Below are 24,799 nucleotides of genomic sequence, written 5' to 3'. Positions count from 1 at the left end.
GCTCCAATGTGGCTCAGCATTGCACTATTAGTGATCCTGTCTTTATTTAAGTTTGATATTTTACCCATCTTAGATTTCAGCATTATTTTGATTCTTTCAAAATAGTGCACTAAAATATTATTTATCATTATTACTGAGTGTTTTAGCACCTACTTGAACTTTGTATCTACTGCAAATCCTCACTCACGCTGCACATCTCCCCTGAGTCTCAGCTGTACCCTGAGTAGCCTTCAGATCAGAGGCCGCAGAAGGGGCCTCTAAGAAAATGTCTGAATGTTATTTAAAGGATTGTGAATCACTGGGCTAGACCCAACACATAATACACAGACTCTGGTGTTTGTTCTCAGGATAAAGTTCTTTAAATTATATGGCAACTTTTCCATGGGGAACTTACAGAGTAGGCTTTGAGGTTACAACGTAAAAACAGAGCAGGTGTCTAAATAAATTTCACAATAAGAATTACCTGTATGCAAAACATAAGCTCCCCATGTACCTTAAAATAAAACCAACTGAACAATATGTTCACTGGTCCCACATACCAGGCCCTTTCCTGGTTATTTGCTACTGATTACTCGCTATAGCTAAATGACCTGTGGACAGAATACACATTCCTTGCCTGGGAAACCGTGATAGTCACTTGAACTGAGAAAGACATCTGTAGTCTTCAATATAGATCAATCATAGAAAGAGGAGAAAAGCCAACACAGAATAAAAATATACCTGAACCACGTAAAAGGATAAATTCTCACATAAGAAAGAAAAGCTGACAACAGAAATAGAAGAAAACTTTAGAATAAGTGTTTCTATTCCCAGAGAGATTTGACAGGATACCAAATTCATAGAATAAGAACAGGCTACTTTGCAAAAAGGGTAGTCAGAGCTTGCAAAAATTTAGTGCAAATTACCTATAATTTCAATACAAAACCAGAAGAGTAGTGGGGTAGGAAAGTCACAACCTGAACATAAGTTCCATTTATTCAAGGATAGTTCTGTTCCTTACAGAATCCCCAGCACCTGGTGGGTTCAGTACATGTTGATCTTGTCTTATCAGAGCAAACAGGCTAGAGTTACTGTAGTAAATTGTGCCACCATTTTCAATTATTTTCTACCCTCTCTGTTGTCATGTGACTTGAAGCACCATCTTATGGGAGAAGCATACATTCCAACCTCCTTGACATGAGGGACATGTGACATGCCTTGGCCAATGGGAGGTGAGCAGACATGAAATATACTATATCCAATCTGAAGTTTTGAAAGTCTTGAGTGCCTCAGTTCTTTTTACATATGTATGTATGTATGTATGTATGTATGTATGTATTCTGTTCACCAAAAGAATGGCAGGTCCTAAAAAGGGATTGCTCCTTCAGTCTAGATTCTGGAATTAACAAGATAAATGCAGTAAAGCACAGTCAGCCTGCAAACTTCACAGATAACATGAAAGATAAGAGACAAATGAGTTTTTGTGGTAAACCACTGAGGTTTGGAGGTTATTTGTCATCAAAGCAAGGCTGACTATTACAGTTAACTGATTCATTTTGATGTTTTTAGGCAAATTTATCTCAAAATCCTTTTGTTACCAATATATGGCACTTATTAGTGAAATAGTAATAGAGTTAGAATTACCTATTTGAAAAAAATAAGAACCCAAAAAACTGGGACCAACCAAAAAATAATCAAGAAAGGAAAAAGTTAACCTATAAAATAATAAGAAACAGAAAATAGAACAGGAGAAGAATATAACAGAAGATAGTAGAAATAAATACAAATATTTTAGTGAGAATAATTTTAATATAATACATTAAAATCCCTTATTAAAAGATAACTAATTTCAGAATGAGTAATTGCTACTGAGAAATAAAACTTAAAATGTAAGCACTGGATTATTTTGTCTGAGATTATAACTCTTAGTAATCCAAAATTAAATTTTAGTGAGCACTGAAAAATATTTATGCAACATTTGTGTTTTAAAAAGTACTCAAAATTAGTCATTTCTATTACTCCCATCTATCTTTTTAAGACAAGAAAAATGTAAGTTCAAATACATATATATACACACAAGCACACATACATATCCTAGAAAACCTCTGAAGATAAAACCTTCTCCCTATAATTGTTATTTTGTAACATTTACCTAAATATGGCTGACTACCCTGCATAATACTCTCAGAGATATTAAGAAATGAAGAGGGAACAAATATGTCATCCTGGTTAAGAGCAAAACTATCCTCCTTAATCATCACTTATCCTGGCAAAAAACAAACAAACATCCTCACACATATAAGAAAGATTCTCACTCTTGTGGCAAAACAAAACAAACAAAACTGAAAAAAATATATACACAAATTTTTTTGTGTTCAGCAGTTTTCTAATCTCTCCTTATCCTTACAGTGAACACATAAGGTCCCAGCATAGTTATTAGTAGCATCGCCTTCCACCCTCAAAATTGCCCTCGTTTGGTTGACAAATTCATACTATTCATGTATTAACCTTACTATGATTTATTACTGTACGTATAATAAATGGAAATATAACTACAGAGATTGCAGCCAGAGAGTTTTACTCTTCTTCATAATAGTGTGCTACAGAATCCTGGGGGATTCAGAGAGGAAAATGGTAGGTACACAAAATGAGTCATTAATTGCCCTGTAATCTAGATCCACTACGGTCATTAAGTTTCTGTTTTAGTTCAGTCATCTGTAAGTTAGAGATAACACATAATTTTAGTAACTTCATAACGTTCCTCTAAGACTTGGATAATATGACATGGGACCATTTTGCATATTATAATTCTTTAAACATTTAAAATACATTCTTATGGATAATCTAAACATTATTAGAGTATTTAGCATTGTCTTTTCTTCTCTCTGACAACTGTGTGTGTAGATTCACCAAGATCATAAAGTCTTGAAGCAATGACATAATATGCTCTTTGAGTATACATTATCTTTAAAACTAAGTTTTGAGCTTAGTTTATTTTAACAGTAGGAGAAATCATGTGGCATTATTTCATTGCTATGATTTTTTTAGATATCCTTCTTCAGGTACAACCTAGAGAAAAGTTAAAAAGACCACTTTAGGAACTTCCTTGGTGGCGCAGTGGTTAAGAATCCATCTGCCAGTGCAGGGGACACAGGCTCGATCCTTGGTCTGGGAAGATCCCACATGCCGCGAAGCAACTAAGTCCGTGTGCCACAACTACTGAGCGCACGTGCCACAACTAAGGAAGCCCACATGCATAGAGCCCGTGCTCCGCAACAAAAGAAGCCACCACAATGAGAAGCATGCACACGGCAACGAAGAGTAGCCCCTGCTCACTGCAACTAGAGAAAGCCCACGTGCAACAACGAAGACCCAAAGCAGCCAAAAATAAATTAATTAATTAATAAAAAAAAAAAGAAGAGGGCTGCCTTAAAAAAAAAAAAAAAATCACTTTACACTCTTGAAGTCCATTTCTCCTAACATGGAAATATGCCTCAAACTGCTCAAAGTTTAGCTGCAAACAAAAGACATCCAGAGAAATTTCTCTAATTTTCCTGGAAATGAATGGTTTGTGTTACTCAATGTGTTCTTATTATGATGAAATATACCTTCTTCATTAATGACTTTTAAATTAATGACCTTAAAGAAAAATGTAATAAAAGTAGCAATGAGAGTCAGATTTTAGTTTTCATCCCCCTACCATGACTAATCCCAAAAGCCTAAAATTAGTTGTCAAAATTCTTACAGCCTAGCTTTCCACCTACCAAAATTGCATGACTCTCTACATTTAATGGACAGCTTGTTTAACAAGACTTTTAAATTACTTCTTAAACCCAGAACACTCAGGTTTGAGGTGAGGGTTGATTTCACATGGCTCTGTCTTTGGCAGGGCCATCTCTTTTACTCTTGAAGAGTACAATTCCTCTAGTTTTGTCTTATCCTGAAAAATTCTAGGAGAAAAGTTCACAGGGAATAAATATGTAGAGATGAAGCATGTTTGCCTTGTTTTTGACCATGCATAAATCACTGGTGTTAGTAGTTCGGAAATGCTATTTGGATTATATAAATAAAGATGCTACTTTTGCAACATGATTTTGAAGACTTCTATGTAACAGTGCACTTTAAAAAATGTAGCAGTTGCTACCATTGTGTACAATGACGGGGTCAGCTACTGGCATTGATAAAACTCTTCAGAAAGCCCAAATTAAACATCTTTATTGTTGAGGAATACAGAGAAAGAGAAAAATCTTTCCATGTGGCATCAGTGCAAAGGAGCACAGAGCCAGAGGGAAATATTGCTATCAAAAGACAGGCATTTTCACCATTTAGGAATGTCAGAGAAAAGACAACAAACCAGCCAGCCACAACCAACAAGGCAATCTTTCAAAAGTAGTTAGTCCCCAAGAATAATGATACTGAGCAAACAGTCAAAAAATCTCAAGATCCTTCCCTGGCAGCTCTCTGGCTGAGAATTAGATCTACGAACTCTCTCTGGTACACTTGAGAATTCCTTCAAAATATAGCAATCTCAACAGTGAAGGGTGTTATTACATCATTATTGCTGCAGTGCAATTAATGACAGGAAGGTAAACGTTCCTGAAAGAGGAAAGAGTTAATTCTGAGCCTCTCCTTACACCTAATTAACACCAGGAAGGCCTTAGGCAAGGGGGAAAATAGAACTCTTGGGATTAGGTAATCTCATCTGACTCCAAGTAAACCCAAAGAGTACCTGTCAACCAGACAGACGGCAGTAACAGTTAGGATTTACAATCTGACTTTTAAATCCTTCTGTGGGGAAATAGATGTGAAGGCAGAAAAGGAATTTGCTTCAGTTAAGCTTCAGATTTCCAGAGGGTCATTAAATTAAATTAACAATCTCTAAGAACTCTAACAAGTATTTGCTTTTGCATTTAGTAAAATCTCACTAATTTGGACTAAGGAAAAAGGCTATAAATTTTGAATTAAGCAATATCTTTAAAGAAATGATGAGGCCCTGAAACTAGGTAGACAGAATGTGGCCTCAGGGTATTTAAATAATAATGATGTATAGTTAGAATATCAATTTATAGTTAATTTATTACTTGTTTATAAGGGCAAGAAATGACAGCTATCTACATGAAGGGTTGTCATGCAGTAAAGGAGGCCAACTTGTTTTACATTACTCCAGAAGGCAGAGTTAAAATTCATGGGTTGAAGTTTCAATGAGCTGATTTTGGCTTTCTACTGAATATGAATTTACTGTTTCCCATGAGGAAATGAGCCTCCTGTCATGTAAAGTAGTCCAGCTACCCATCGACCATCTGTAAGGGAGGTTGTGAAAAGAATTCTTGCATTTGGTAGATTCTGAGTTAGATCAGTGCTTTGAACTTTTTTTTGCAACAGAAATTCTGAAAAATTTAAATCTTACTCAGAATTTCGGTATATAACACAGATGAAAGAGCTGAAATGATTCCTGGATGAGTTAGAATTTTCAATACTTGGGAAGACTATACCATGGTTCATATAATTGTGCCAGCACTTTATAGGAGCCCTTATGCCTCACAAAGAACAGAGAGAAAGCTCATTCCAGATTATGGCTTTCTGATACAGAATAATTGTTTCAGAGTACTGGGGATGATTATTTAATTGAAAAGAAACAAACAGAAAGCCCAATACTCCCTGAAAATTTATTCCTTAAACTTAGCAGATTCTAAGTAAAAGAGATGTTAACTTGAACTTAGTTGGTGAACTAAATGAGAGTTTTTGAAATGATGACTATGTCACAAACTAGATTCAGAGATGTGGAGATTTTCTAAACAGAGGTTTAGTAATTGTGGTAGCCAGCCTCCAAGGTGGCCCCCAATGGTTTTCACCTCCTGCTATTCATGCCCTGGTGTGGTCCCTTCCCACAATGAATCAAGGCTTGTCTGTAGAATACTGCAGATGGCATCATGTGTGTTTTCTGAGGCCAGGTTATAAAAGGAATTATAGCTTCTAACCCAACCTGTTTGGATCACTTGCTCTGGGGAAAACCAGTACTGTGTCACGCGGTCACTCAAGCAGCTCTGTGGAGAATCCCAGTGTCAGGAGCTGAGGCCTCCCACCAACAGCCATGTGTCTAAGAGAACTCGGAAGCAGATCTTACAGCCTTCTTTAACTTTCAGAAGACTGCAGCTCAGCTGACATCTGACTAGAATCTGTGAGAAACCCTGAAACAGAACAGCCCAGCAAAGCTGCTCTAAAATTCCTGACACAAAGAAATTGTGAGATAATAAATGGTTATTGTTGTTTAAGACACAAAGTTTTGTGGTAATTTGTTATGTTAAAAAAAAAAAAAAGTAATAATTGAGTATCCACTTCCTGGAGATTTTCATCTAGAGCCATTAACTTTTCATGATGATTGAGGAGATGGCTTCAAAGATCTGTAAAGTACCATGAGAGCATGAGGCCACATTTGTTTTTTTTTTTTTAATCCCTGTGTCCCCAGTAGCTATCATAGTTCTTAGAGGTTTCCATAGATTCAATAAAATGTTACTGAATAGATGGGCAAATAAACAAGATTCAATATATTTGGAAGTTAAAATTAATGAGGTCAAATCGAGCTATTTGATAACTGGTTTATTATTTGTTTTATTATAAATCTCAAATTTCCATTTAAAAAAGGTAAATACTTTTTTGAAAGAGAAGGTAGAGAATTTTCCTAAATTAAGTTTCTGTAAAATATAAATAACATTTGAACTGTAGTCAAGAAAGGCATTTCTAATGTGGTATGATTTAAACTCAAAGCTATGGAACAACATATGTTCTTCCCTCTGCCTGAAATGAATCTTGCTTCCTTTCTCCAGGCTAAATTCCCTTATCCTTCAAGACTCAGCAGAGCTGTAGCACTGATCTACAGGGTAGCCTCTGCTGATTCCTTTTGTCTGGGCTTGGTGTCATACTGCATTTGAAAAAAATGGCACATTCAGTTTCCCTTTTCAAAGGAGCTTTACTATTTTTACAAAAAAATGATACATGCATGTTTAAGAAGAGTGAAATAATATAGGATAATGGCTACTAAATTGTTCTCTTCCTGATGCTATTTAAATGAGTGATCTTTAAATTATAAGTCCTCGCACAAGGTCTAAAAGCAGAAGGTGTAGCTAAAGACTCTTGTACAAGTTTATGCAGAAAATCACATTCTAGATACATAATAACAAAAAGACATTTTCAAGACTAGAACTCTCCTAAATGCAGAGATTAATTTCTTTCCTTGTGGTTTATAATCTTCCCTCCTCCCCCTGTCATATTGGTTTAACTCAAATAGGTGTATTATCTTAATTGTATTTTCGAGAAGTCTTCATTTTTGCAATATGAATAACATTTTAGCTTCTGAAACTGTGTCTAGGCTCAAGTAAATTCACAAACAGGACATTCTGTAAGTAGAAACGAACATTTCCTACACATGTAACTTATTATATATGTTGATGATTACTTGACTTGTATTTACCACCTTATAGGGAAGAATGAATGCTCAGGATGCCATAATTATTTAGGTCAATAAACATTTTCTGAATACTAACTAAATGTGAGGCACTGTGCTACATCTTGGATTAGAAAGACAAGGAAGGTAAATCCCCTACCTTCAAAGTGATTAGAGCTTAAGAAATTGAAGAGGAATATATCAATCAAGGCTGTGTGACCTTTTTCTTAAACAATTTTTAAGTAGCTGGACATCCTCTGAGATCCAGGTCATGGCAAGGGGATTCTGTCTGCTCACAAATATTGTACAGAATAATATCCAACTAGATTATGTTGGTTACTTGACAATAGCAGGAAAGTCTCAACTCAGGCATAGCTGACTGTATATTAGAATATTTGAATTTTTTGAACTCATTCAGTATAATAATGGAAAAACTTACTTGAACTCTTTTGGGTATTTAGGTGACCACTACTGCAACAACCATGAACATTTATTTGATAGAAAAGACTGTCTTTGATAGAACAAGACTGTCTTTGTCTAAATAGCCAACACCTCAATAGAAACACCCTTCCCTCCTCAATACGTTAAGATGGTCATGGTGAGCTGCTCTATGAACACTTCAGCTCCAAGCTGACTTTATCAATACTCTACACATTTGGCCTGAAATAAGTGGTTCCCTCTTTTAAATGGGGTATTCCTAGACACTGGGCTATAAAGTGAAGAGTTGAAAAGTAAAATCATGACAGCCAGTTGTCTGCCTGGACAGGGTCAAAAGTGGGCAAAGAAAACAGCAAAGCACTGAGTAATGAAATATCTATTTTTCTAGGAAGCCCTGAATAAAAGTCACAGCAGATCGGAAAGCTGATAAAAGGAGGCATTGCTACTACTTGAATTTGGTCTAACATGTAAATTTTAAAATGAACCAAGTATCAGGATTCAGGACTAGCTAAAAACTACACATTTAAAAAAATTATTCAAAGTATTTTTCTAATTAAAACATATGTCATTCAAAAATAATTCCATTTCCTTTGTGGAAATGCACGTAGAACACATGGGGGGTAAGAGAAATGCTACGGGAGCATGTCTATTTCTTATTTAGAAAACTGTGTTTAGCACAGCAAAAGATTGGAATGAATCCTGTATCTGCCATTATAATAAAGCTGATAATAATGGTTCTTAAATGGGTTTTTTGTACTCAAGTCTTATGGTTCCAATTTGCCATGAGTAATAACTTGAATCAATATCTAAAGAGAAGGTTTCGGATAGGGGAGCCTCCTATCTTTATTTTCACAGGTATATATTGCTGTGCACATTACTTACATTCTTTCATCTAAATTGAATTTAATATGTAAAACAGAATATCTGAATAAATAGCATGTCAGGAAGAAAAAGGTAGCTTGAATCCTGATCACGATAGGAGAAATTTTATTAAAGAAATTGGAAATAATACAAGTACAAACTATTTTAGATCTAAAACGTATGACTCATGTGGTTTACTCACAGATAGTATAGGCATTAATGGCTTCAAAGAATGCATGCTATAGGAAGTGTACTTATTCTATGTTAACTCTACAGAATTTGCAGTAACAGGAAACCACAGATTTCCTTTTTAATGTTCAATACGGAAATAGAGCCTCATACTTTTATCTAATAAATACCATATATTTTTACTATTGAGTCTCCCTCATATTTAATTATGGATGCTAAAAGGCAGTTAGAATTATGTACCCCAGACATCCTAGAATTTTAGTTTTGGAAGAATAATGATCATGCTGCCCTACCCTGTCATGTCACAGATAAGTCTCACAGAGGTTAAAATGAGTGTCCAAAATCACTGAGCTAGTTAGGGACAAATCCAGGGCTAGAACTGGGGCATTTTCCATTATCCTAGTCTTGATCTAAGGTCAGCACTATCTAAGGCAGTGCCAGTATAGTTTTGTAGTTCTATCAACACGTTAAGGAACCACTGTCTGAAGCCGTCCACCCTGGCCAGGCACGATAATGACCACTTGCATGAGTTATCTCACAGCAGGTGGTTCCGATAAGGAACAAGCTACTAGCAGCTGGAAGAATTCAGGAGGGGCCAAAAGGAGGGAGGAGACACCAGCCCATAATATGTCCTGCCAACCTCCCAGAAACCTTCCTGCTGGAATCCACCTTGGCTGAGAGATGCACACGCCACCAGGAAGAACCCTGAGTCAGACCAAATATGGGCACAAGCAAGATGACTGGCCAGATACAACCAAGAAACTAACCCCATTACCATAAAACCTGAGACTGCGAGCCACATGGCAAAACAGTTCTCTTGTGTTCCCTTACCCAACTGTTCTACACCCAGGTGCCCCTTTCCAATAAAGTCTTTTGCTTTGTCAGCATGTGTGTCTCCTCAGACAATTCATTTCCGAGTGTTAGGCAAGAGCCCACTCTCAGGCCCTGGAAGAAGTACCCCCCTTCCTGCAACAGATGGAGCTAGATAAAGTTACACCAAGGAGACCATCTGAGGTCATCGTATGTTTGCCTCCAGAGCTTTGCAGATCAGCACATTACTGGAATGCCATTAAACTGCAAGGGGTGGGGGGAACTTTAAAAATGAATCATCGAATGTTTAGGAAAAAAAAAAAGAAAAAAAGAAGACAAAGCTCTCTGAGTCAGCTGGAACTTTCATCAGTCCTTGGGCAGATGCTTCAAAGGCAAGTCATGTGCCCAATGAAAGCATCACATCATTTTCTCTCCAAATTATGCTTTCTTTGGGGGATATAGAATGCAAACTCGCCTAACCCAAACATGGAGCTGCTTGGTAATGCAGGCATTGAAAAGAGAGAGTTGGGAATTAGACACTGCACTAAGTAATCTACCCCCCATAACTGGATGTACCATACTTCAAGCTATTTGTGTTGCTTGAGCAAGGCATTGAATTTTTGTCAACCCCCTTTAATTAATCTTGCCATAAGTCCTATGGTGGGGTGGGTGAACTTCTAAACATTTAACAGTAGAATTACTCACCAGGTGGCTTTTCCCAAACACCCCCAGCCCCAATTAAAGAGCTGTATTTGGTTTGAGTTTCCTAAAATGACGCTCTTGTTAACACTCATCAGACACAGGAAAAATAAAACAGCAATTTAACTGCGCTTGCAGTGTGAAAGGCTTGTGCAAATAATCAGCACATTTCTAACTGGTTAGTAATACGCAGAGTGCAAAAAACGAATGACCAGATTTATACCACTGGGCAGGTCTGAAAGCAACATTACAGCTGAAATATATTCATTTACAATTTAAAGCAAGCCTTTCAGTGGATAATTGTTTACACAATAGTGAAGAGGCTTGTGCTGTACAACTGGGATCCATTTACAATATGTTAACCAAATAATGCATGTTTACAAAAGATTTTGAGTTTGTTTTTGGAGAAAAGAATCGTGGTACCCATGCCAACAAAAGCAGAGCAGTATGTATAGTTAGTAAATCTTTTCTTAGCTGCAAAATGAGTGTCAAGTTGCTTGAGCTCATAAACTACGTCAGCATAAGTCACTCATTAAAATTGATGTGTGAAGGTGGTATTCTCAAAGAGCAGGTTGTTCCATTCTTCCTCTTATTTTTTTAATCAGCCAAATTGAGCTGGGGGTAGAGTTGCTTAACCAGGCCAAAGGAAGAAGAAAGCGGAATCATCTTCAAACAGCCATCCTGGATTTAATAGCCTACAACAAAACCCTAAGCAGGTCAACTTCATGGTTCAACAGTTCCTAAAAGCCCTGTCTTCTTCTCCCAAGCTTATCGGTGACGGCTGGTGTATAAGAGCTCCCAATGAGGACTGATTTACAGCACTAAAGGGCTTTGTGGTGACAAAGGCAGGCCGGGGTCCTCAAGAGCTTTCTGTAATTTTTAGATCCCAGAAGATGATGTGGTTCTGTGATAGTAATCTCTTACACTTTACCATTGACATAAACAGGTCACAGAGCCTGCAGAAGCTTATGCAGGAGTCAGGGGCAATCTCTCTCTGTCTCTTTTTTTTTCTGGGTCACAGTCAGATTTTATCGAGTCAAGCTATCTAACTGAACACAAACCATGTGATAGGACCCAAACAGTGTGAATTAAAAATGAAGCAGGATGGGGCCAGGTTTGTCTCAGGCTAGTGCTGCTACAGGGATAAGTTTCAGACATCACCTGAATACAAAATCATTATTTTTCTCCCACATTGACAAAAGTCTCTCTTTCAAGGAGGAGAGAAAAATTTGAGAATAAAAAAGACAAAACAAAACAAAACAAAACAAAAAACCACGCACACACGAACCTAGTTTCATGCTAGATGTATCTGTTGTGAAGCCATATGTTGGTTAAATAGGAAAAGTCAGGTGAGTTAAAGTCTCGTGGCAGCCTGATTTAAACCATGGCTACACAAACCAGAGCCCTGTCCAGATCTCAGGAAAGTGAATTATATATAATAACACTTACAGTTTCCTAGTACTATTAGATTTGCCTTCTTACATAAATGCTTAAGTTATGATAAAAAACAGGGCCATGTCAGTTCCTTTCAGTCTCAGCACATTTGCTATTAGCATAAGAAATGCTGCTTATGGCAGAGCTAGTCGGGCTTGAAATTTCTGAATTAATGGATTTGATTTCCTCTTGAGACAAACCATCAGCCTTGCAGTAATGGAAATAGATATAGTTGGTAAAACAAATAAAAAGCTGGCATGCAGATAAAATGGGTTTCAGTTTAAAATAGTAATGTTGTAATTGAAGTGAACAATTACAGGGTTGCTCCTAGGCACAAAAGAAATACCATGAAAATGAAGCAATGTTTTTAAGTATAGTCATTTCATGAAAATGTAGAGCTGCAGATGTCATTGTCTGCCAAAGGGAAAACTATACTTATTCTTCTATACAAAGATCATTTAATAACATTTGGCTAATTTTAATAATAATTGCTAATATTAACCCTATATTTCACCGGGAGTTTGAAGACAAAGGCTCCCCGCCCCCGCCCCATTCTTTCCCTTCAGTTGGTACAGCGCCAACAAGATCAAGTTCCTGTAAAAAGCTATTGGCAATGAACTAGCAGAAATCCCCACCCGGCAGCAGCCTTCTCCTTTCTAACGTCTTATTTCTCTTTCTTTGTCAAGCATCTTTTATCCGAAATGGAGCCCGTTAGTTGGCAATTGGAGGTGCAGGAGGGGCTGAGAATAAAGGAGGGGATGGAGAGTGGGAACCCCAGGACAGGGATGTAGGCTCTGGAATGTGCACATCTGATCCCCTTCACTTTTTTTTTTTTGGTCTGTTTCAACTTGTCTGTGAACCATATGAAATTCAGAACAGAAACTTCCATTTTTAGAACTTGAAATCTTTTCATGTTCATACACACACAAACTGAGGCAGCCAGGGCCACAGGATGTCACAGGAAACATAAGTGTCTCATTGAATGTGAAAAGGCAGTGACACAAATACACTTTAACAAAATGCTCAGCTGGGTCCCAGCCCACTGCTTGGCCCTCCTTCCTGCTCCTCGGTTTTACTGCATCGCAGGAAGAGACAGGCACTCTGTTTCCTCCTCAGGTTTTAGTAATTAAAACAACATTGAAGCTCTGTGAAATTCTGTTTGGAAATACACTGTGCTTTGTTCCCTGTGACGCTGACTGCTGCATGCAGCCCGACTGGCTCATTTGGCATCTCTTTATCCAGGGAAGCACTTTTCCTGGGTTAGTTTTTGTTTTTGTTTTTGTTTTCATATCACAACATTGAAGAAGCCACAGAGGAGTGAGAAAATGAAAGTCTTCCCTAACAAAGAATTGAGCTGTGACTTCTTAAAAGGTTAAGTCAACCGGCTGTGTGTCTTGGAGTGAAGCAGGGAGAAGCTTCCCTTTTTAGTCAGCCAGTTAGAATAATTCATTTCCTAACGCAGCCTACCTGTGACAGTCACAGGTGACCTCCCAGCCTGCTAAGCTCGGATGATTTCCCCTTCCCATTGCCCAAGTACAACTCCTGCCAGAAGGCAAATGTGCTGCAAGCCGGAGACATACCTGCAGTGCAGGGGAAAAGCAGCCTGTCTACAGATGTCATTTTAAAGCCTCGCGAGGAGATTTTACTGCTTTCTTCACACTCTCACACTTACATAAATACACTCACACAGTACAAGCAAGTTCCTGAGACTCCCAAGTGTTTCTCTCCCATTAGGAGACATTTTAAAACAAATTAGCACCCTCCCCCAAAAGTCTATTGGCCTAAATGTGTTTATTACTTTGTTTGCTGTTTTGAAAGCTTTTCCTATAGGCTTCAAATAAGACCGGGGAGTTCCTGCAAAATGAAGCACACCCTTAGTCTGTTGAGGGATACACACATCCGGCAAAGACTTAGATCTTTTTTTTTTCCCTCCTCTTGACACAGCGGCTGGTGACACATAAATGTACTTTTTTCTTTTGACAGAGTAATAAAAATCTCATTATCTCTGAATAGGCAGCAATTTCGTTATCTAATCTTTTTACCAAAAGGTTAGTTAATTAATCAGAAACAAATCCTGATTATGATTTCAATAGAATTAGAAAGACAAATCACCAGAGTACAGCTAAATAGGGCAGGCCTGCGGTTTCACCTGCCTCATCGCCCGGCAGGCCCTGTGATTGTCAGGGCTCCTTCAGGAAGACAGCCTTCGCAACGGCAGCCAGCAGATGGCTGCTCCGAGCGGCCAGCCTGCCTCGGCTCTAATGCCTGTGATCCCATTACCTCAGTGAATCCGTTACCAGGGTAACTGTTAAATTGCTGTGAAAGGCATGGTAATAAAGTAACCTGTCACATTGGCAATAAAAGGAGCAGAATTTTCCTGTTCACTGAACTTTGCAGCTCATCAATACTCACTTGATGGAGAAATTCCCCACTACTCCTGGGTCAGCCACAGGAATCCTTCCATAAGGCTTCTGAAATGCAAACTAAAGTTCATGTAAACACAAGGAAGATATAATTAAAAGCTAGATTCTTAGCTGCACAGAGCTAATGCATCCCTCTTTTCTGTGGAAGGCTATGGGAGCTTGAAGCACATCAGATTGCTCCCTTTGTTGTTGTTGTTTTTTAATTTAAAGCATGCTAGATAAAAATAACCTTTGCACGTGAAAGACAGCTGTGATTAATTCAAGACTGGGAAAACAAAGCCCACAGAAAAAAAAGTCTCGCGTTCCTAAAATCTGTCTTTCTTTTTCAGATCCTATTTTATTGGCTGTTTTCATTAAAGGGTCATGGCACTTTAAAAATGATTTGAATTTAAGCATTTAAAAGAAAGAATGGAAAGCCTCGTTTTCACAAGCATGAAGAGTTGGAAACAACAATCTCCCTCCTGCTACCCAACATGACAGTTAGGGTCCATCAGCTATAACTGCAAAGAGATAATGTGCGCTGAACATAGCATAGGACTGTGTCTCCCCCTCCTTCTGGAAATGCCCTTCAAAGGTTTCTGTGTCAACGATTTGAGCGGTGACACCACCACCAGGTATAAAATTTGCTACAATTAATTGAGGTTCTTTGAGGTAAGAAAAGAATAGCAAACACTCTCTCAGCATTAAAGAATAAGAAATAAGCAGAAAACCCCATTTACCTCAATTACATTTTGCAGCCAGCCCTATGAAAATACATGGGAAGCGGGGTATATCTATCTAGCCCTCATTATTAGCCATTTGCAGACTTCACGCTTTTGGCTCCATTTGGTGCTGTCATTAATTAGGCAATGTTAACCTTAGAAGACTTTGGAGCTTGCCTATTGAAATAACGTTGGGCACGCTTCGCTTTCTCCCTCCCTCCCTTTGACTTGCAAGTGCTTACAGCTTGTTATTAAAAAACTGACACTATTTCTTTGACCAGACAGCAGCAGACATGAACCGTACTTCTAGCGGTAATGGCAACCCATGAAAAGGAACGCGTCCAAGCAGGAGTCGTCCTCATTACAGAGTGTTCAGTGTGGGGTTACAGCAGAGCCTCGCTGGCTGGCCACGCCACCCTGGGCCTTCCACTGGTATCTTAGAGATCACAGTGCTTTTCAGAATGACGTGGCAATGCACACTGCATGTGGAAAAGTGGATGAGTTTCCAGCCAAAATCAGGGAAATGAAAGCTATGGCTTTATGATATCCAAATTTGTTTTAAAACTGAAATGTTTTCTGTCCTGTTGAAGGTAATTCTCAAACATTAAGTCACAACACACACACACACACACACACACACACACATACACACACACACACCCCATAATATAAAATGTGTATTTTACTGCCCATACTGGGTAGGCGAGAAAGAAACAGAACTACAGAGGTAACTACTTGTGAACAAACCCCAAACCCACCAAGGGTATGCTATCATGCCTGTGAAGGTTTTCCCTGGGTGTCAGGACAGGAGAAAGTCTTTTTTTACACCAGGGATTGTCTAGCTAAATTTGGAAAAATAGAACCCATATAAATAATCACCAAAACTGAACAAGACCTTTAGATCAGATGCCGTGATACCAATGGGGCCAGTGGATTGGATGTGAGAAAACGGGAAATGGTGGCCTTGTGGTCAACTGGATAATCCATTTTCTCTCTAAAAAGAATGATATTTATCATTCAACTGCCATCTTTTGTTTCCATGTAGCTGAGGGGAGCCCACCCTTGTCAAATCTCTTGACTTTCAAGAGAGCCCCCAAACAACTTTTATTAGAAAATTTCAATTTTTAAAGTCCATTTGTATTAGTTTCCTAGGGCTGACAAAGTACCACCGATTTTGTTTGGTGTTCTAAACAACAGAAATTTATTTTCTCACGATTTTGAAAGCTAGAAGTTGGAGATCAAAGTGCTGGCAGGGTTGGTTTCTTCTGAGACCTCTCTCCCTGTCTTGTGGATGTCCATCTTCTCCTTATGTCCTCACATGGTCTTCCTCCGGTGTCTGTGTTCTAATCTCCTCTTCCTGAAGGACACCAGTCGTATTGGATTAAGGTCCACCCTAATGACCTCATTTTAGCTTAATCATCTCTTTAAAGACCCTATCTCCAAATACAGGCACTGAGGTTCTGAGGGTTAGGACTTCAATATATGAATTTTGTGGGAAACACAATTCCGTCCATAATACCAGTGTAGGCCAAAGCCAACTTCACTGCAAAATAAATCCTGGCAATGATAGTAATTACCCAATGCTTGCAATGTGAAAGGCACAGTCATGAGCCGTTTTACCTTATAAACATATTGAATTCTCACAGCATCCCTATGAGGCAGGTAATATGATCTCTCCTTTATAGTTGAGACCTAAAGGCAGAGAGAGATTAGCTCACTCATGCAGTAATCTGATCGAGAGAGAGGACGTGGATCCAAGCAGTATCACAGACGTCCAGACTGCAGTTTCTGTTTAGATAGTTCAGAACTTTCATGGTGAGAAAATGCCCTACTATGACCTTGGACTTAGAGAATAGAAGGCACTTAACTGATGAGAGTCAGGGTCATAATCTCTAGAAACGCAAATCACCCTCATAAGATCAGGCTTATATAAATGTCCCATGGATGCACATCTATTCTCACACCAGTGGGTTTTGTCAGACCTTTATGCTGAATCAATCTGAAATAACAAAGTACTCTTTATCATCTAGAGAAGATCCAGGGATTGAAGAAAAGCAAAATTTGATTAACTTCATGCTCTGGAGCAAAAGATATCAGCAAGAATCTCTGAGTATCTGGGATAATCACCAAGATGAAGCTGGAAACTCTATAATTTGTGTTTGTTTTGGCCATTGTTGTTGCTTGCCCCTTCACCCACCATTAGTATGAAAAATGAAACTGAAAAAAGAAAGGTCTAAGTCAATTTATTTTCCAGATCTCTATAGAAAGGATAACTTGGAGAGATTAGATCCTATTTAGAAGCTAGTCTTGGGAGACCAGGACCCTTAAGACACAGTGGTAGCCTTAAAGAGTAAAAATCTGCCCAGATTTTACATAAAAACCCAAATTCTGTGAGAAAGAGGTTGGGATGTCACAACTGATAGCTGAGTCTTAGCTAGGTAGAGACACCATAAGGCATCTTCCTATATATTCTCTTTCTCTCTCTCTCTTTTTCACAGCTTTGTGGAAGGGTACAGCAATAGAAAAAAAATAGGTTTTTCACAGTTTCTCTTCCTAGTCCAATGAAATGAAGCGATTTCTCCACAGGGCCCATTATGCCTAGTTAACTGATTTTCCTAATTGGGCATTTTGGAAAAACAATTGAGCTCTGTGAACTTTTGGATATTCTTCTCACTGGAGACAAGAGGCACACACCCAATGTTCTTTGTATTTTTAGACTATGTTATCGGAGTACAGATTATGGCAAGTTTTTTCATACCTTCTATTTACATACAGTTTTCTTCCCTGAGTAGTTTTTTTTTTTTCACTTCTTGTGTGCTTGCACTAAGACAATTCAGGGAATTGCAATTCTGGTTGGAGCTTCGGAAACTCAGCAGTTTGAGGCTATAATGTCTAAAACCATTATCACAGGTCCAAACAGGACTGCCATAATTGTGATGTGGACCAACCTAGAGCAAGCTCTCTTTCCCTTAATGCAAGAAAAGATTTGCCAAACAGTTATTTGATCATCCTAATTACCTTGGCTGAAATCATGTCTCAGACGGAAGAAGAGCAAGCATGAGGAAGGCGGAAGGGAATCAGTGAGACAATTTTGATTTGATGTATTAACTTAAAATACAAAGGTATTTTCGAACAGGTTTTTCTTTGGACTCAAATCCTCTTTTAAACAAGGTATGCTAAAAAAGACTTATTTACTAGCACTTAATATATGGGAATTTGCCAGGTATTCTCCGAGTCTATTATTTTTCCTCCTAGCTACTATTTACTGCAATTTGGTCACAAGGTGACAAGTCAACTGCAGGGTTTTGAAATAATGTTATGCTAAGACACCTTAGCTGTCTGCTTACAAGTTTTCAAAACAGAATAGTTATGCATGCAAGTGAGTGGATGAAAAGCACATTCACGTATGTGTACGTGTGTAGTGGAAAGACTGGGGAATGCATTATATATTATACTGTAATAATATTATCTGTTTATTTCTGGATAGCAGGATTATAGGTAATCGTTCTTTTATCCTGTGTTCATTTATTATTTTCAATCAGTAAATACAGAGATATGTGTATAGACGACTCCCACATTTGTTTCCCCAGCCTCAACATTTAAGCCATCAGTTGTCTCCATCTCTCATCTAGATCCCTTGTCCTGGAGATTCGGCTAAACTCAAAAGATTCTAAACTGAACTCATTATAGTATCCAGAAATTCCTGTTTCCCCTCTTTCTGTTCATACAACCATTTTCCGTTTGGCTACTCAAATCTAAAGTCTGGCAAGTCTAAAGTCACTCTTGGCTTCTGGTCCCTTGCTTCTCACAAGTGATCAGTCAAGTTTAGTGGGTTGTATCCCCTCAGGGTCCACACATCATAGTATTCCCCTCTTTTATGGACAGGACTAATACCCCATTCTCTATTGTTTCTTATGCAAAGTCCCACATAAGAAATCAATCAGTCAACTGGCTTTATATTTTTAAAACATTTTTTTTTTTCTCAAGTTAAGATATTTGTAAAGAGTTATAAAGAGTTTTGTCACGACCTCGATTGGGGTTAAACATATTATAGAAAGTATTTTTCTTAGATATACTGAATAATGATGAATAATGTTCCTGATCTGTAAATTTTTGTTTTGAGAGTGTAGGTATTTTGAGCTGTAATCTTCATCCAGGATGACTAAGTTCACATAAAATTTAATTCCAGATAGTGCTAGTTTGCCATATCTGGTATTCTAAACATGTTCTTCTCTGGATTTCACACTATCTACTAGAACCTTCTATTAAATAGTTGAACAAAAGATTAAAAAATGTATTCTATGAAAATGCATCCATACAGCCAAACATAGTAACCATCGTAATTGAAGTCATTTTCATTCTCAATGGGTTTGGTAAAGGAAGACGAATTTACTGAGAATCAAGCGTGGACATAAAATGGACTATGACATGATAAACATGGTCCACATGAATTATTAGGGCTCCCTTGGTAGCAGAGTATCTATCTGATCAGTGTAAGTTTTATTTAAAAAGAGCTAAATGGCTCAAGTCAAAAATAGCTTTTTTCACCTTTAAGTAGTTAATGACTGGGATTTTTTTTTTTTTAAACATCTTTATTGAAGTATAATTGCTTTACAATGGTGTGTTAGTTTCTGCTTTATAACAAAGTGAATCAGTTATACATATACATATGTTCCCATATCTCTTCCCTCTTGCATCTCCCTCCCTCCCACCCTCCCCATCCCATCCCTCTAGGTGGTCACAAAGCACCGAGCTGATCTCCCTGTGCTATGCGGCTGCTTCCCACTAGCTATCTATCTTACATTTGGTAGTGTATATATGTCCATGACACTCTCTCACCCTGTCACATCTCACCCCTCCCCCTCCCCATATCCTCAAGTCCATTCTCTAGTAGGTCTGTGTCTTTATTCCCGTCTTGCCACTAGGTTCTTCATGGCCTTTTTTTTTTTTCCTTCGATTCCATATATATGTGTTAGCATACTGTATTTGTTTTTCTCTTTCTGACTTACTTCACTCTGTATGACAGACTCTAACTCCATCCACCTCATTACAAATACCTCCATTTCGTTTCTTTTTATGGCTGAGTAATATTCCATTGTATATATGTGCCACATCTTCTTTATCCATTCATCTGATGATGGACACTTAGGTTGCTTCCATGTCCTGGCTATTGTAAATAGAGCTGCAATGAACATTTTGGTACATGACTCTTTTTGAACTATAGTTTTCTCAGGGTATATGCCCAGTAGTGGGATTGCTGGGTCGTATGGTAGTTCTATTTTTAGTTTTTTAAGGAACCTCCATACTCTTCTCCATAGTGGCTGTATCAATTTACATTCCCACCAACAGTGCAAGAGTGTTCCCTTTCCTCCACACCCTCTCCAGCATTTATTGTTTCTAGATTTTTTGATGATGGCCATTCTGATCGGTGTGAGATGATATCTCATTGTAGTTTTGATTTGCATTTCTCTAATGATTAATGATGTTGAGCATTCTTTCATGTGTCTGTTGGCAATCTGTATATCTTCTTTGGAGAAATGTCTATTTAGGTCTTCGGCCCATTTTTGGATTGGGTTGTTCGTTTTTTTGTTATTGAGCTGCATGAGCTGCTTGTAAATCTTGGAGATTAATCCTTTGTCAGTTGCTTCATTTGCAAATATTTTCTCCCATTCTGAGGGTTGTCTTTTGGTCTTGTTTATGGTTTCCTCTGCTGTGCAAAAGCTTTTAAGTTTCATTAGGTCCCATTTGTTTATTTGTGTTTTTATTTCCATTTCTCTAGGAGGTGGGTCAAAAAGAATCTTGCTGTGATTTATGTCATAGAGTGTTCTGCCTATGTTTTCCTCTAAGAGTTTGATAGTGTCTGGCCTTACACTTAGGTCTTTAATCCATTTTGAGTTTATTTTTGTGTATGGTGTCAGGGAGTGTTCTAATTTCATACTTTTACATGTATCTGTCCAATTTTCCCAGCACCACTTATTGAAGAGGCTGAATGACTAGGATTTTTACAAATTATTTTATACTGGCCATACTTATAACCTTTCTAATTAAGAAAATTTAATCACTGAATTATTCAGAAATTGAATGGTTATATAATAGTCAAATATAGCTATTCTGGTGGCTTCCTGTGTCTCTGGGGGCTATTAAGCAGGCAAGGAGAAATGTATCTTCCCTGTGGGATGCACTTCCAACTTTCCCAAGAAAAACATCAAAGGAACACATATCTACTTTCCTGTCTCAGAATCTGCCGACATCATCTGAATGCAATGAAGCCACAAAAAGAGATCTTCTTCCACACTGATTAAGACTTCGCTAAAAGGGAACTCTGTAATTACTGAATTCCTTTCTACCTTAAATTATCCACACTTTGCATTTAAATTTAAACATAAATATTATTTACAAAACCACTGAAATATTATTCAAATGCAACTTATTTTTCCTTTCTCTCAAACATAAAAACAAAGATCTTTAGAATTCTTTGAAATTCAATCTGGTAATGATTATTGGATTAAAACCACACTTAGAACAATTTTTCATGTAGAAATGTTTCCTATTTCTGTTTGACAATCCAGAGGTCCAGAATGGGGGAAAAAAAGATGGGCAAAACAAAATGAAACAAAACGAAACAAAACATGCTTGGGAATTTTGAGAAAATTGCCTTGTTATTCTTATTTGTTAAGAATATTTTTGAAAGAAAATGGCAGGAAACCTTAAATGTTAATTTGCTCTTCAGGCTGTCAGCGAATTCTGCCCAGGCTACCTTCCATTAACTTACATTTTTAATTTCACCTCTCAAGGATGCTGATAACAAAACTTTTTATTTTCAGAAATAATATTCTCCCACAGCAACCTAACTTTAAAATTAATGGGATCCTGGCTGTGTCCAAATAGTTGTTTCTCTGTGTTAACTTTGGAAATTATTGGGTGGGAGCTATATTTCTTACTATCTTATTTATATGTAATAGAGGAAGTAGAAGTCCACAGACATCTAGGCTTGGAAGTGTCTCTGCCTAGATGGAGGATTTCATATATCTGGTGATTTAAGGTAATTGGTATGTATTCTATAAGCTAGCAAAGCAAGTTAAGCATTATTTTCGACTTTTGCTACTTATTTTAGAAAGTGCTGGAAATAATCAGCAGCAAGATCATAGAAGAAAAAAAGTTAATAAAGCCTCTAATGGTTTTAAACATAAGTGGTACTACTTTTGTGTGTCTACAAAAAATTTATATTTTTAAATCATGTGCATGGAAAAGTATTCAAATTTTATATTCACTACTCGGTGTTGATTTATCTTTGTTTTGTATGCTAGAATCTAAAGTACATACAACGCCTCAGGCTTAAAAGAATTTTGATTATTAGTGATTCTAAAGATTTTTCATAATATCCAATATTAAATAGAAAAAGAATAAATCTTAGGTTTTTATTGGCTCTGCTGTTGTGCAATATGAACTCAAGTTCCCTGAAGAAATGAGATGTGTCAAGCAGTACTTTAAACACAGCCTCTTAAAAACATAGGGAATGATTATTTCAGCAAGTTTTAGTTTTCAGCAGTAACATATGCAGTGGCAGCTGTGTACTGGAGCTTGGAGACCAGGGATCCTTTGGAACCCAATAAGGAAACTGTGACTTGCATGTAAAGTACAAAAGAATCGCTTTTCCCTAGCTCTAAATTATGCTGAGACTTCAGGGGAATAAAAAAGACAAAGAAACATATTGCAATTTCAGTCTGATGATCTTCTACAGAAAGCTAAGCAAATTAAGATGAAATTAATTATATGGAAAATATCCACCCCAACCCCGAAATCCTTCAAGTAATATTGAAAAATCTTCCTTTCTTGCAGCAGGCAGTGTAGTGACTAGCTACATTTCTTTGCTCATTAAATAATAACATTTTTATTGTGTCTTTTCAACATTATCAAAACATTCAAGGCCATGGGAAAGACAAAGGAGAAAATTTATTCTTCAGGTGTTGACTCTATTTCGAAGTCACTCAAGCACTGCTCCCTTGCTCTGTGGCAGCTTAAGAACACTTTATTCAATTACAAGCTGTGGCCATGGGGGATCGTGTTTTAATCTGTGTATAAACAAAGGGATAAAATTAAACAGCACATTTACAGATTCTAAAGATGCTGCTTTTATAATCTGATACCAGGAATTATTGCAATCATATTACTTGCTTCCCATAATGGAAAGGAATAGGGCACATCTGCACATAAAGCCAGGCCTCCCCATTACAAATGACATAAAATTAACATGAAAATCACCACACTCTAGTAGCAAAAGCAAGAAATCTAAGAATGTCATACGGTCATGTATTTAATGTTAGCTTTTATGTATTAAAAGGGGCACATTTGCACAGTATTGCCTTTCCAGAGGACTGGACTCATTTTGTTGTCTGGAAATAAGAAAATAATCTGAAAAGGTGAACTCCACTTTGTACCCACAGTCTAGTCCCATTCTAGGTAGGCTTCTGGAATCTAAAGGAGAGGACATAATTCTGTTTTTTTTGAAAATGAAAATTCCTTTGGAGAAGAAAGGTTGCCACAGTCAGTGTGCTAGTATCTAGATGCAAACAAGAGCCCATAAAATCCCCTCACAATCTAATGACTTGTGGTAACCAACCTGCCAGCTACCTGAATCATTTAGCACACCTCAATAAAAACTGTACTACTTTAACATCAGATGTGATTAAGGCTTTATGCTGGCATTTAATTAAAGTTCTCTGCATTTTGTTGTTGATGCATTTCCTTTGAGTATCAGTTTTGCATGTTTTTAAAAAAAACAAGCTAATTTAAAACATCCAGGAAGAGATACTAGAAATAGTATAAAATAGCCTATAGATAATGATATTTTCCAAATTTTCAGGGCAAAGAAAAATCTCCCTGCAACATACCAAGTGCAGGAAAATATTGCCATCAAAAGATTATCAGCCTGCAGTGCTGACATACAGGTGCTAGACCATAGAGGACAGAGGAATCTGATTTTCACATGACCTCTTCTCCCTCCAAAAGGAGTGTTACATTAATTCAAATTCTCATGAAAAAAAGTCCATATAACAAGATAGATGCATAATTGGATGACCCGCTTATTGCTCCCTAGGACAGTTCAAAAGCAGTAATTCCTACTACTGGGAAATAATCAAACAACCGGTTCCTTTCTGTAACAGAAAAGTGACAATTCATGTACGACAAAATACCCCATCAATTCTTAAAACAATAACAGCCATATTGGAAGATGTCAGCCATACTTGGTGCCAACTCCCAACCTTTAGTACCCATTTTTTTTGGACCACAAGAACATAAGTGTGCTGGTCTCGGGTCTCACCTAGGGTCAGTCAGACCAATAGTTGGGCAGTATTTGCTAAAGTCTAACAGGCAACAGAATAAGACCAGTGAAAGTCAATAATTCACACAGGAAATTACTTCAGCCTCACTGAGGCTTGCATTTGGTTCCTTTCCAACCGTAGGGCAATGGAACACCTGGGGAGATTACCCAGCGATATGTTTTGACATCCTACAGCTGAGTACTAAGGGGATGTACTTCAAACAACTGTGTTTAAAAGAGGGAAAAAATTCAACTCTCTTCACTGTAAAGAACTGGAAAACATTTCATCTCAGTATCTATTTCTCATATATGTCTATTAGATAATGCTAGTATCTATACTTGATACATGATATGAATGACATAAATTAGTATAGGCATAAATGAATACTAATGCCTATACTGGAGAGAGAAAATGAATGATTTGACTTGCTTTATTGATTGGTTTACAAATTATGTTTACTGTCATATAGAAATTGTGGCTGCCTTGAACACGGCTAGTTAA

At 37.5% G+C, this 24,799-nt stretch overlaps 1 long non-coding RNA gene across 1 annotated transcript in view; it reads right to left on the bottom strand.

Annotated features, from left to right (window-relative positions):
- Nucleotides 1-1,283: 1,283 nt before the first annotated feature.
- The window catches only part of LOC309658890, an 84,324-nt gene continuing 60,808 nt past the window's right edge, over nucleotides 1,284-24,799 (bottom strand). Inside the window, exon 2 of the long non-coding RNA XR_014262444.1 lies at nucleotides 1,284-23,047. This is a non-coding gene — a long non-coding RNA (uncharacterized lncRNA). The remainder of the gene's footprint in view (nucleotides 23,048-24,799) is intronic.

This window comes from Balaenoptera physalus (assembly GCF_965194825.1).
Source record: "Balaenoptera physalus genome assembly, chromosome: 3".
NCBI classification, from domain to species: domain Eukaryota; kingdom Metazoa; phylum Chordata; class Mammalia; order Artiodactyla; family Balaenopteridae; genus Balaenoptera; species Balaenoptera physalus.
Note: the sequence above shows the minus strand (reverse complement) of the source record. Positions and strands in the feature narration are given on the sequence as shown.